The 11,157-nt window shown below is 42.8% G+C and overlaps 1 protein-coding gene across 1 annotated transcript in view; it reads left to right on the top strand.

Annotated features, from left to right (window-relative positions):
• Nucleotides 1-1,090: 1,090 nt before the first annotated feature.
• The window catches only part of LOC119648034 (hybrid signal transduction histidine kinase A), a 52,838-nt gene continuing 42,771 nt past the window's right edge, over nt 1,091-11,157 (top strand). The window contains exon 1 of the mRNA XM_038049460.1: nt 1,091-1,719. The gene's annotated coding sequence lies outside the window, so the exon portion shown is untranslated. The remainder of the gene's footprint in view (nt 1,720-11,157) is intronic.

The raw sequence follows: 11,157 nt of genomic DNA, 5'->3' as shown, positions 1-11,157 counted from the left end.
TTGCATTTTTTTCGAACTTTCCAAAATTATGAATTATATTATTACTGATGACGGTACTACATTTTGCACTTTTAGCATGAACTTAAGGGTGGTTTTCGGGAAAATTTCTAAGACATGGTAATATTTTTTTCAGATTTTTCGGTTGAAGTGGTTCTGAAAATATTATTGACTTTATTTGTGCGGGTATCACAATGGGATGTATTTTGTGGCCTAGATTTAATATAGATCCACCATTGTGAATTTTTTCAGATTTTTCGGTTGGACAGGTTCTGAGAACGAAACTTTTTACACTTTTTGAGGCACACATATTGAGCTCACCTCACCACTCACCTATGTTACTACCAATATCAGTACCCCACATGAGCATATTCTGTGAAACAAAATTTTACGCCTCCCTTTTGCATGTAACAGAAAATGGAGCCCCTTACTATATGTAAAGGTATTCACAGACGACATGTTCTCACTAAATTTTGTAACAATAGCTTCAGGCGTTTCCGAATAAATCGGGTATGACACATTGAATCGATTCTAATAAATATAAATATTTCACACAAAAGCCCAAAAAGTCTAATCCTATCCAAAACATAGCTCAAGGACAAATTTATTAAAATTTGATACGATCGTTCAGCAAAGTTAAGCGTTGTTTGAAATTTTTTCTGTTTAGATGGGGGACAATTAATTTATTCTACGGAACGATAGTTACATACTTCAGTTTCAATATAATACTAAGCATTGTTCGGAAGTTTTTTTAAGTAAAAAACCCTACAGATGGCTTGTACCCTCTTTGTGATAGGTAATTTCTAATTAAATTTCTCTTCTATCCGATTCATCTACCTTTCCCTAAATAAGACATAAATTCCGTAAATTATTTCGCATTCACCCGACAAGATTGTCGTCATCGTCTTTTCTACAGTGTGTGGTGTATGTTCATCATCATCGTGTTCATGTTAACGTTTCGCGCTAAAGGCGCACATTAAATAAAAATCCCAGGAAAAAGATACGAAATACATTCTCTGCTTCTCTTCTTGGAAATTTGTTGTTGTACAGTGGAGGGTCGTTGTATGTTGACTGGCTGAAGTAGTAGAGAGGCAGCTAGCCGCTTGCACAGTCTTTAGTTTTCTGCCAGTCGAGGTGGACGTGTACTTTCTGCATCTTACTTTAGTCTTACTGAGTTCCCGAGTTTCTTAGCTGGATTGAATTGAAAAAGTATCTTTTGTGACCCGGGTCAGATTGATTAGTTTGAATGGAGATAGATGAGCGCTTGTAAGGATACCGTACATAGCCACCCTCTAGTCATCAGGAAGTCAGGAGCTAGTTCTTCCCTTTACCTCGTCGCCCAATTAGCATGCGAATAATTTGTTTAGCGCGAATGCCTTTGCACTAGTACACGATTTTCGTACATCATCGCGCGAAAGTTTCCGCTGCAACCCCCAACACACTATTGCCAGTCAGTCGCAGGCAAATGAATTCGTGATGTAAGAAGGAGAAATGATAGTGCAAGAAAAGTATCTGAAAAGTGCTAAGTGTTGCTAAGTGAATTGAGTGTGGTTTTCCGAAAACACCGAAACAGTGACCAGTTCATTGCGTTTTTACTAGAACCGAACATAGTTTTGGCTCGATTACCGCTAGCCAGGTCAGCAGAATCGTAGTAGTTCCCACAACCATAGTTGGAGGAGCCAGCACTGGAGCGTGTACGGAGGGAATACCAATTAATTTGCTGTAAGTGATGTTTGTAATTGATAATTGCTCTATCTGGCCATGGAGCTGGGTTTCGGACTCTTTGGCTATTGGTGAATTACATATCCGGTCTCGCTAGTTTTGTGTGCACACTATCAACACAATAGAATTCGATAGTATGTGACCAGCTGCAAAGTGCCATTGAATGGAGGAACTAATTATTGGCATAGGATTCCCGGATTCTGTGGAAATTAGTGGTGCGAGATTCAGGACGATAAATTATACATTATACATTGATGGCCGTATTTGCATAGTGAGTGTGGCCTACACTATCCAACAAAAAAACCTGTTGCACTTCTGAACTAGACTCGAGGTTTTATTGCTAAACTGGATCTATTTGGGGCAGGATTTCATGTTTTTTGGGGAGCATATGTGGATTTCATTGGAAAATTTCACCCGGACATGGAAAAAGTTGATTTGAGAATGACAAACCCTTTGAAGCTTCTGTTCAGTCAGTGCGTCTTTATCTCAATCTTTGCATTACCAAATTTCCGATTTAGTCGTGGAACCACCTAAGAAATTCATCGACGCGTTCTCGGAATTGGAACTGGCCCATGCAGGCGGTGATTCTGCTATTTTTAGGTCAAAGTCGCTATCGATCATGCATGTAATTTTATTTTAAAAGCTTTGACTCAAATATCGCTTGAAATGAGTATGATTAATAGAAAACCCGAGGCATTTTCATGGAAAGCCATACGAATTATTTAGCAGGTGGCTATGACTGTAAGCTCTGCGATGCAGTGTATTCGCCGATCAATTGGAAATACCATTTTTGGTAATCGAAATTTGAATGCATCCATGAAGACACCATGCAACCCATTCTGAAGCATAAAACGACCAACCTTCCGTTTCTCGCCTGTTGCATTCAATTCTACTTTTACCTCTATGGTCTTTTTACGTGCATACATTTTCCGTTGAATGAATGACTAATAAGCGCACATACACCATCGAACTTACGGCATGCCGGAGTAGTACCACATTTTAGTAGTTTTTCACCTTTATATCTTTGGCACGAAATAACTACAGCCGGTAGTATAGTCCACGTACGACACAAGCGCTTCTTGGAGTACGTGGAAGCCCAGAAACAGATCCCATCCTCCATGCATGCATGTTATATTGTTATGTGGAGGGCCAAGAACAACGGCCATTGTATCAAACCACGAATAGCACTATCTTAATCTAAATATCGCAACATGTGGCCTTTTTTACTCTCCTTACTATGAGGCAAGCCTTATTGTTGGCCTGACACGCTGGTTGTAACTATTTTTAATACTTAATATGGGGAAATCCACAGCCGGATGGAGTAACCAAGTAAAGGCACAGAATTCAATTCACTATGGCTGTAGAGATATTTGTGCGAATTAACTGGTTTTTCTTTGCAAGTTGGGGGAGAATGAAGCCGCGTCTTGGCGGTGGTTTGCATATTTCGTCTGAAAAGGCATATTATGGGTGGATTTTTACATTGGAACTTGTCGGCAGATGTCAATAGCCAACCCAAGCATAAATTCTATGCTTTGAAGCGTTGTAGAGTGAGTGTATCTGGTGTTCTGATCAAGTTGAGTTATTCAAAAAATATCTCACACTCAGGGTCGTAGGGAGAAAACCCTGATCCAGGGTGTACATTTTGTGAATCTTCCTCGAAATTCGATCATCGTCATCAACGGCGAAACAACGCTTGACCATTGCTACAGATCACGATGCACCTGCCATTCAACTGCTCGTCAACCATCCAGGTTGCCGCCCTTAGGATCGCGGACACTTCAGCCTGGAAGACCGTTGTCTATTGTCCAAAGGGAAAAGCCCACATCCCTGCTCTAGAACTCTGTCCTGTTTTTCAGCCATCGCTATAGAAGACGTCAATGTATCCTGAAACATATTCTACTGTTCGTCCCGGTTCTCTCTTCGTTTCAAGATAGCTTCATATCTTCTATCAAATAGATGTATGCGGATCCAAGAATCAGATGGAATTAAAAATAGGATTCAGTTCTCCATATAACTCTTCCAATGCTCTGTGCCTCCATGTCCATTGTTCCCCCTTGCTCTCATTGCAGTATTCTGAATAAACAAATCCGAGGGCTATAAACTAAATAATGCATTTATAGCTGCACCGGTTGTCGTTGCTGTGCCATGGCCCCGGTGATTCCCAGACACACAATTCTTTGCAGTGTGGCTAGTTTGCAGGGAAAACTCTTTTGTTTCACCTTAATCCACCACAGTATGGATCCCTAAACGAACATTTCATTAAAGCAACATATACCCACATTACTATCTGAGGCGTAAGTCTCCATATCATCTTACACAACCCATAATCTATGAGAATTCGCATCATCTATACATCTACATGCTTCTTCTAAAGAAGCTTCTTGTCTAGAATAACTCCCAGATGTTACAAGTCTTTGGAGAGCTAAAGGTTTGTATCCCTCATCTCTGAAACTCAAATCTTATTCACTTTCCTCCTTTATGTAAAAATACCATTGTGGTTTTATTTGGATTTATTGAAAGCCCATTTCTGAGGCACTAACTGTTAATCAAATCTGTGTATTTCCACACACCATTCTGAAATCTCGACCAATAACTAGCGCAGCCTGCTCATTTGCATAAGCTTGGGCGTGTATTGACAGATTGCAGTTCGCATAGTAGTGAGTCGATCAAGAATGTGCACAGAAGTGGCGTTAGCATACATCCTTGAGGGCAGCCTTTCGTCGCTTTCGTTGTTAGATAGCGATCAACACCTAATTTAGCAGACATCAGTCACTGCATTAGCATAGCATAGATCCATTTAATTAAAGTTTGATCGACACCATGCTCTCTGGCGACATCACAAAACTTTTGGAAGGACACACTGTTGAACGCCTCTTCAATGTCCACGAACACCCTCATCGAGTACTCGCCTTTCAGAGCAGATTCATAGGATTTTCCACGTTGGTAAGCAAGTTAGTTTTCATTTGTGGGTGGACCTTAGCGCCTTCCCATGGATGTGATGGTCGACCTGTCTCTCCAGACATTTTAGCGAAAATTATGTTAAGCTGATTCTGCTGATGTTCTTTGGATTGGAATAGTTATCTTTCCCAAACTTGGGTATGAAGATCACCTTAACCTTCGGTCACGTAGCCCAGAGCAAGACAAATATTTCCGATAGGTTGACCCAAGGGTTCTATACCCTCCTCTAGTATCGCTGGATAAATGTCATTCATGCCAGGTGCTCTGGTTTCGAAGGTTTTACAAGCCCCTCGATGAATTTCCGGAAGTTTAACCAGTCTTCATTCTTTTTGCTTTTGCAAGTACAATTTAGAAGTCATCTGGCCGATTTCCCTAGTCTTTGCAGTTCTCCGTTCCACCATGGAACCGCTTTGACTTGGGGAAGTAGGACAAGCCTCTTCAAACCACTCTAAAATTGTGCCATTCGGAGTTTCGCCTAGGGAGTTCTACTTTGTTGGCAAGCAGTTTATTGAACTTTGTCCAGTCCGTTTTCCTAGGATTCCGTCTTTGTATAGTCAGACTAAATTGTAAGTAACGGTAATCTGAGAGTGAGACTTCCATCTAATACTCGTCAGTCTCTAATCAACTCTAACGACTTTGAAGTGCAGATTGTTAGGTCACTTACTTCACTTATTCTTGGTCCCTGGAATGTAGGGGCGCACCCTATGTTCATCAGACCAGCTAAAGTGATAAAATCAAATAGCTTCTCTCCGCTAGTATTGCATATGTTACTGCCTCAGAAAACATGCTGAGCGTTCGCATCACAACCTATTAAGAGTTCAAGGCCAATTAATTCTGAATACACTTCCTTTAGTTCTTGCGTCAGCGGTAGATACAAAGAGTCACAGGGTAAGCAACTATGACGTTTCTTCTCTTGCTATTAATGTGATATTGCAAGTTGATCACAATGAGGGGAACAGAATTGTCTCAGCATTGTTGTCTCTAACAATTTTGACATCAGAACGCAGGTCCTCGGCCTCAAAGATCCTAGTCCCCTTTACTAATCCAATACCACAGATTTTGTTAAAACGAACCCATGGTTCTTGGACCCGAAATATATAAGGACAGTCCTGAAAATTTCCCTGCCTTACTGCCAATAGATAGGAAGAGTTTTTAGTATGCTGCAGGGTAATTTGACTGGGAGCCCTCCAAGGTTCACGGTGTCCAGGCTGCGTATCTGAATTAGACCAGTTGCGCCAACATCACTGGCTTCACTTTCTTATGCTTTACGAGGTATTAGAGCAGGTTCTGACATGCAAGCCTAAAGTCCCTTCTCCTTTGGGGCTGAAATTTCCTTTTGCAGAGACTTCTTCTCCCGTTTTCTGGGAGATTTAAGCTTCAGTGTCACCGACAGGCCGGCCATAGACAAGGTTCCAGTTTCTCTTATTAAGGGAGTTGCTGTACTATCTTTTCTGGCTGGCCGCGCCGTAGACACTGGGTGCAGGTTTTCCATTAAAGTAGAGAATCTCTTTTCCACAAATCCGTGGGGGAACATGAATCTAGTAAGGCCTCCAAAATCCGTGCCTAGGCCACGACCTGATTTCGCGGGTGGATTCGTGTGTCTTGAATTCCCTTTGTGTCGTAGTAAACTACCGCAGGCTCCTCCACCACGACAAGATGGCGTGCGAGGGTAGAGCTGGTCGCTTAGTTTCCATAAAGTGCAGCAAAATATCAGAGAAGTTAATGGGCCTATTTTTGTCATCAATTCTTTTCAAAATATCTAAGTAATTCTGGAAGAAGAGTTCAAAGCATCTTTGGAATAATTTAAGCCATCATGTCTGTAAAGAGATCAACTCATACTATTCCAAATTTTGTTTAGTAGCAAGCAATTACGATTTCATTAAATTCGTTCCATTGTCCTTGGTATCAGGTCTATTCCATTATTCAGCAATCACACTTAAATGTTGTGCACTTGTAAACTTCCCCATTTTCTCAGTTTTCCCATTCCGCCCAAGGAAAATATTAATACACGCGAATAACACTTACAACGACACTCACAGCAAATTGTAAAGAAGGGAGCCATCTAGGCCTGCCTTAATAAGGAACTCCAGACATCCCGGTTTTGCGCCGAGGTTCACCAATTCGATATCCCTAGAAGCTGCCTGGCATCCTGACCTAAACCATCGCTCCATCTCAGGCAGGGTGTGCCTCGTCTTCTTTTTTTACCATAGATATTGCCCTTATAGACTTTCCGGGCTGGATCATTCTCATCCATACGGATTAAGTGATCCGCCCACCGTAACCTATTGAGCCGGATTTTATCCACAACCTGACGGTCATTGGATCGCTCATAGATTTCGTAGTTCAGAATCACGGATCACTTTCTTGAGGGCCAGGTTAAAGAGGACGCATGGTAAGATATACCCTTGTCTTAGACCGTTGTTGATGTTGAATGGTCTCCAGAGTGATCCCGCTGCTTTTATCTGGCCTCACACATTGGTGAGGGCCAGCCTAGTCAGTCTTATTAATTTCGTCGGGATACCGAATTCTCGCATGGCCGTGTACAGTTTTACCCTGGCCAGATGGTGCAACTAGTGTCCATATTCCAACAGTTTTTCCATCGCTTGCCGCACAGAGAAAATCTGATCTGTTGCTGATTTGCCTGGAGTGAAGCCTCTTTGGTATGGGTCAATGAACTTCTGGGCGTATGGGGCTATCCGGCCTAGCAAGATAGCGGAGAATATCTTATAGATGGTACTCAGCAACATGATACCTCTATAATTGCTGCACTGCGTGCTATCTTTCTCCTTTGCCCGTCGTCATGCGTTGATTCGCTCTCCAACACCTTCAGCACAAGTTGATGAACCACTTGGTGTAATTGGTCGCCTCCATATTTAACCAATTCGGCTGTAATTCCATCGGCTCCTAGCGACTTATGATTTTTAAGCTGATAAATTGCACGGACTCTTTCTTCTATACTTGGTGGTGGCAGTATTTGTCCGTCGTCTTCAGTTGGCGGGACCCCCAGCTCGCCGATGTTCTGGTTGTTCAGTAGCTCATCAAAGTACCATTGCACCGTTGCCTATTCTGTCGGAAATCAGATTTCCCTCTTTATCTCGGCAGGATGAACATCGAGGTGTGTAAGGCTTCATCCTGCTGACTTGTTGGTAAAACTTCCGCGCCTGGTGCGGTTGCTCCCTGTACTTTTTGAGTTCACAGACCTGTTGGCTCCCCCAGGCTTCCTTTTTCCATCTGTGAAGTCGCTTCTCCGCTCGACGGAGTTCGTGATAAGTCTCTGCGCGTGCCCGCGTTCTTTGAGAATGCAACATTACTCAGAGTGGCTGGGCCGAAATTCCATAATCAAGCTAATTTTGAAAAAAAAACTCTGGCTCCGGGGAATCAGCCCCTTTTCTTCCCTATCTCGTTGGCCTCCCCATGGTCTTAGGATTCAAAAGCTCTTGAACAAAGGACAATGGAACTCCTCTAGAAATAACACTCAAGGTGAGCTCAATTTTCCTGACAAAATCTCCTCAGTATTTTCGAAATTCTCCCAAAAATTTCAGAAACTTCACCTCAGCAAATCCGGATTCCCAGCATTTGTGCCAAAATCTTGATTACATTCTTGAATGAAAGTCGAAACTCTTCACCGCCACTCGACCCCACTAGTCACCAACAGTCCCAATAACAAACACTTCCAATTAACTCGGCAAAGAAATCAATGAACGCCAATCATCATTGCCTTGGCCGCATTTCGAGGAATTGAAAATGCGCCGTATTTATCCTCAATACATTACTATTCTCCCTCTTACCCATGTCCTTTTTCGTCTACTGCAAACATTATATACCCGACAACCCGCCACATTGAAAACACGAAAGCAGAGCTAGTCCTTATTTTGGTTTTCTCGGAAGGTCGTCGGTCCTTTTTTCGTAGTAAATGTATTACACGTTGTAAATATGATCAAAAGATATTCCACGAAGGATTCAGGGCAAAATTGCAGTCGGTATCTTTTTTGTTCGTTTCACAATTCATTGAATTTTGTGGAACTTGTTTTCTAGGGTTGAAATCCGAAGGGAGAAGATGAATTGAATTACGACGGGTCTATTCCTAGTAGCGTAAATCCAGTGCAGTTGGGAGGTGGCTCCTAGTTGGAAGGAACACTTTGCATAGTTCAGTGGAAAATTGGAGAAAGTAATCGCCTGATTATACTCAGAAAATATAATTAGAAATTCCATCAAACGGACGAAATTCGCGGAAATAATTGGAACGCGCATAATCAAAATTTCTGGAACAAGATCCCTGAATTCTTTATGACCTAAATTCCAGCAACTCTGGGAGTTGTAATTCCAAGAAATTTGTATTTTTCATTTGGGAGAAGTCTGTAAGCAATTGACTTCGGAAATCCAATCTTACGGGCCAATGGGAACTACACTCTAAAGCTGATTGGGTGCTGTTCAATCAATTCTAGAGGGAAGGAAACAGGGAGTTATTATTTTAGTAATGCATTGCTATTCCGGGAAATAATGATTTCTGAAACCATTTTCCTCGATTGCAGGATGAAACTGGGTTTAATTGAGATTTAATTTGAATCTGCTAATGTCTCAGTTGGAAAGATTGTTCTCGTCCTTGGAAATTGACAGATGTTGAGGAAATTTTTGACTGGACTATGAAGCTGTATTTCCGAGCGATTTGAGTAAGTCCTTTTTATAAATTAGCAGTTCGCCAAATTCACAATCAGCGTATGCCTTGCAGGGCTAACTGTTTATCAGAGTGTGACTTGTTAACACTGATGAAGTGGTTCATGGTGGAAAAAGCAAGTTTTAACTATTTCAACTGTTTATCGGCTGAAAGTCCATCCGAGTCCTAGACTTACCAATACTACATTTTTAAAAATAAATTGCGTCCGCTGTGATTCCATTCGCCTCCAGGTGGACGAACCACAGCTCCGGGTTCCACCGCCAAAAAGGGGGGACATGCACAGTGAGGGCGGTCACTTGAGAGTCTGATAGGGCTGCCGCGTCATTGTTGTCCAGAGACATGACAATAGCTAAGTTAAACGATGCGAAATGAGTCGAGAACGCGGCTGTACCGAATTTAAACAGACCCTAATTTGACGACGGCAGACCGCACACCCAAATGCCCGTATGAAAGACAAAAGAAAAACACACTTCAGCAAAATCCACCGATGCACCCCGGAGCGGACGCTTGAAACGCAGACCACAAATAAAAAACTCGCCCCGAAAGCGGAACTCCAATCGGCGAAAAAAATATCGTCGCCGTCTCTTGCGGCGGTTCTATAATTATTATTAAAAGAAATTCACAAGAAATACAAAATTTTACAATTTAGAAACTTTTTCTCGAAGTTCTTGAAGGCTCCGTCGACGATTCTTGGATCTTCAGACGTCCTGAGACGATGGCGTGATCAGATTGGATTGGGGGCTGGAGTAAAGGCTCTTGCTGTGGTGTAAGAGAAGTCCAAGGTAGAAGAGCTAGTTTCTGCGGCCGTTGTAAAGTTCAATGGCACCGAAGGCGATAAACTTGAAGTTGTTGTCCAAACAATGGTTCTGTTAAGGACGTACCAGCAACAGCATTGTCCTAAGCGCGAGAGAAGTGGCAGCGAGTCTAGTTCAGTATCAGATAGAGGAAGTAGCAGGCTGGAGTCGGTAGAGTGAGCTTGGCAGTCCTCGTTGTTAATCATGTGATTCTTCATCAGGCGGCCGATGTTCTTCAGATGATTCCAATTGTTCCGGCAACAGCAGTACAACTGCTCCAACACCCACAAGTCCAGTGGAAATTACACTTCTCGCAACCTTGCCACCAGTTGCCGCTGCTGCACTTCTACCACCGCAATCAGCCGCCATGGCGGCCTACCTGAATGTTGCAGCGACAGTAGCCCAACAAAACCGCCTACTACTGGGGAATCCATTGACTGCTGCTGCTGGTTTGGTAAGTGCCGCTCAATCACTGCCACTGCTAGTTACCCGAACCGAGCTGTCCAAATGAGGTTCCGCACTTGGCAATTCTTCGGTAGACACAATTTGTATCCCGCTGGCGGCTTTAAGGGTGGAATCTACGCGCACTACTTATCAGCCGCGGATCTCAGGTATCAGATATCAATGGCCGCTCCTAGGAACCCTATTAGCGTGTGGTGTGCTATTGTGATGCCACAAACTCCCAAGACCATGACTGCTGTTATGAGAACACGGAGGCAGAATCCATCCGACTCAGATTTTCAAAGCCAGCCCATAACATTCACGAAGGAAAGCTGCTCTCCCGGCTGCCCTGCAGCTAGAGATCTTTCTGAGGTCCTCAAAGAATAGTTTGCTTAGTGTTCATAGCCTGGCTCTAGTTAGAGCTGAGCAATCGCAAAGGAATTGCCTGAGGGCATTATCATCATATTTTGATTGCGAAGGAAAGAGGATTTGATCCGCCTACAACAAAACCCGATCGCAAGGACTCTGATGCAAGACGCGTGCAAAAGCATACAAGATTACGGCGGTCTT

This window comes from Hermetia illucens, chromosome 2, assembly GCF_905115235.1.
Source record: "Hermetia illucens chromosome 2, iHerIll2.2.curated.20191125, whole genome shotgun sequence".
Classification (NCBI taxonomy): Eukaryota; Metazoa; Arthropoda; class Insecta; order Diptera; family Stratiomyidae; genus Hermetia; species Hermetia illucens.
This window is presented reverse-complemented; position numbering and strand designations above follow the sequence as displayed.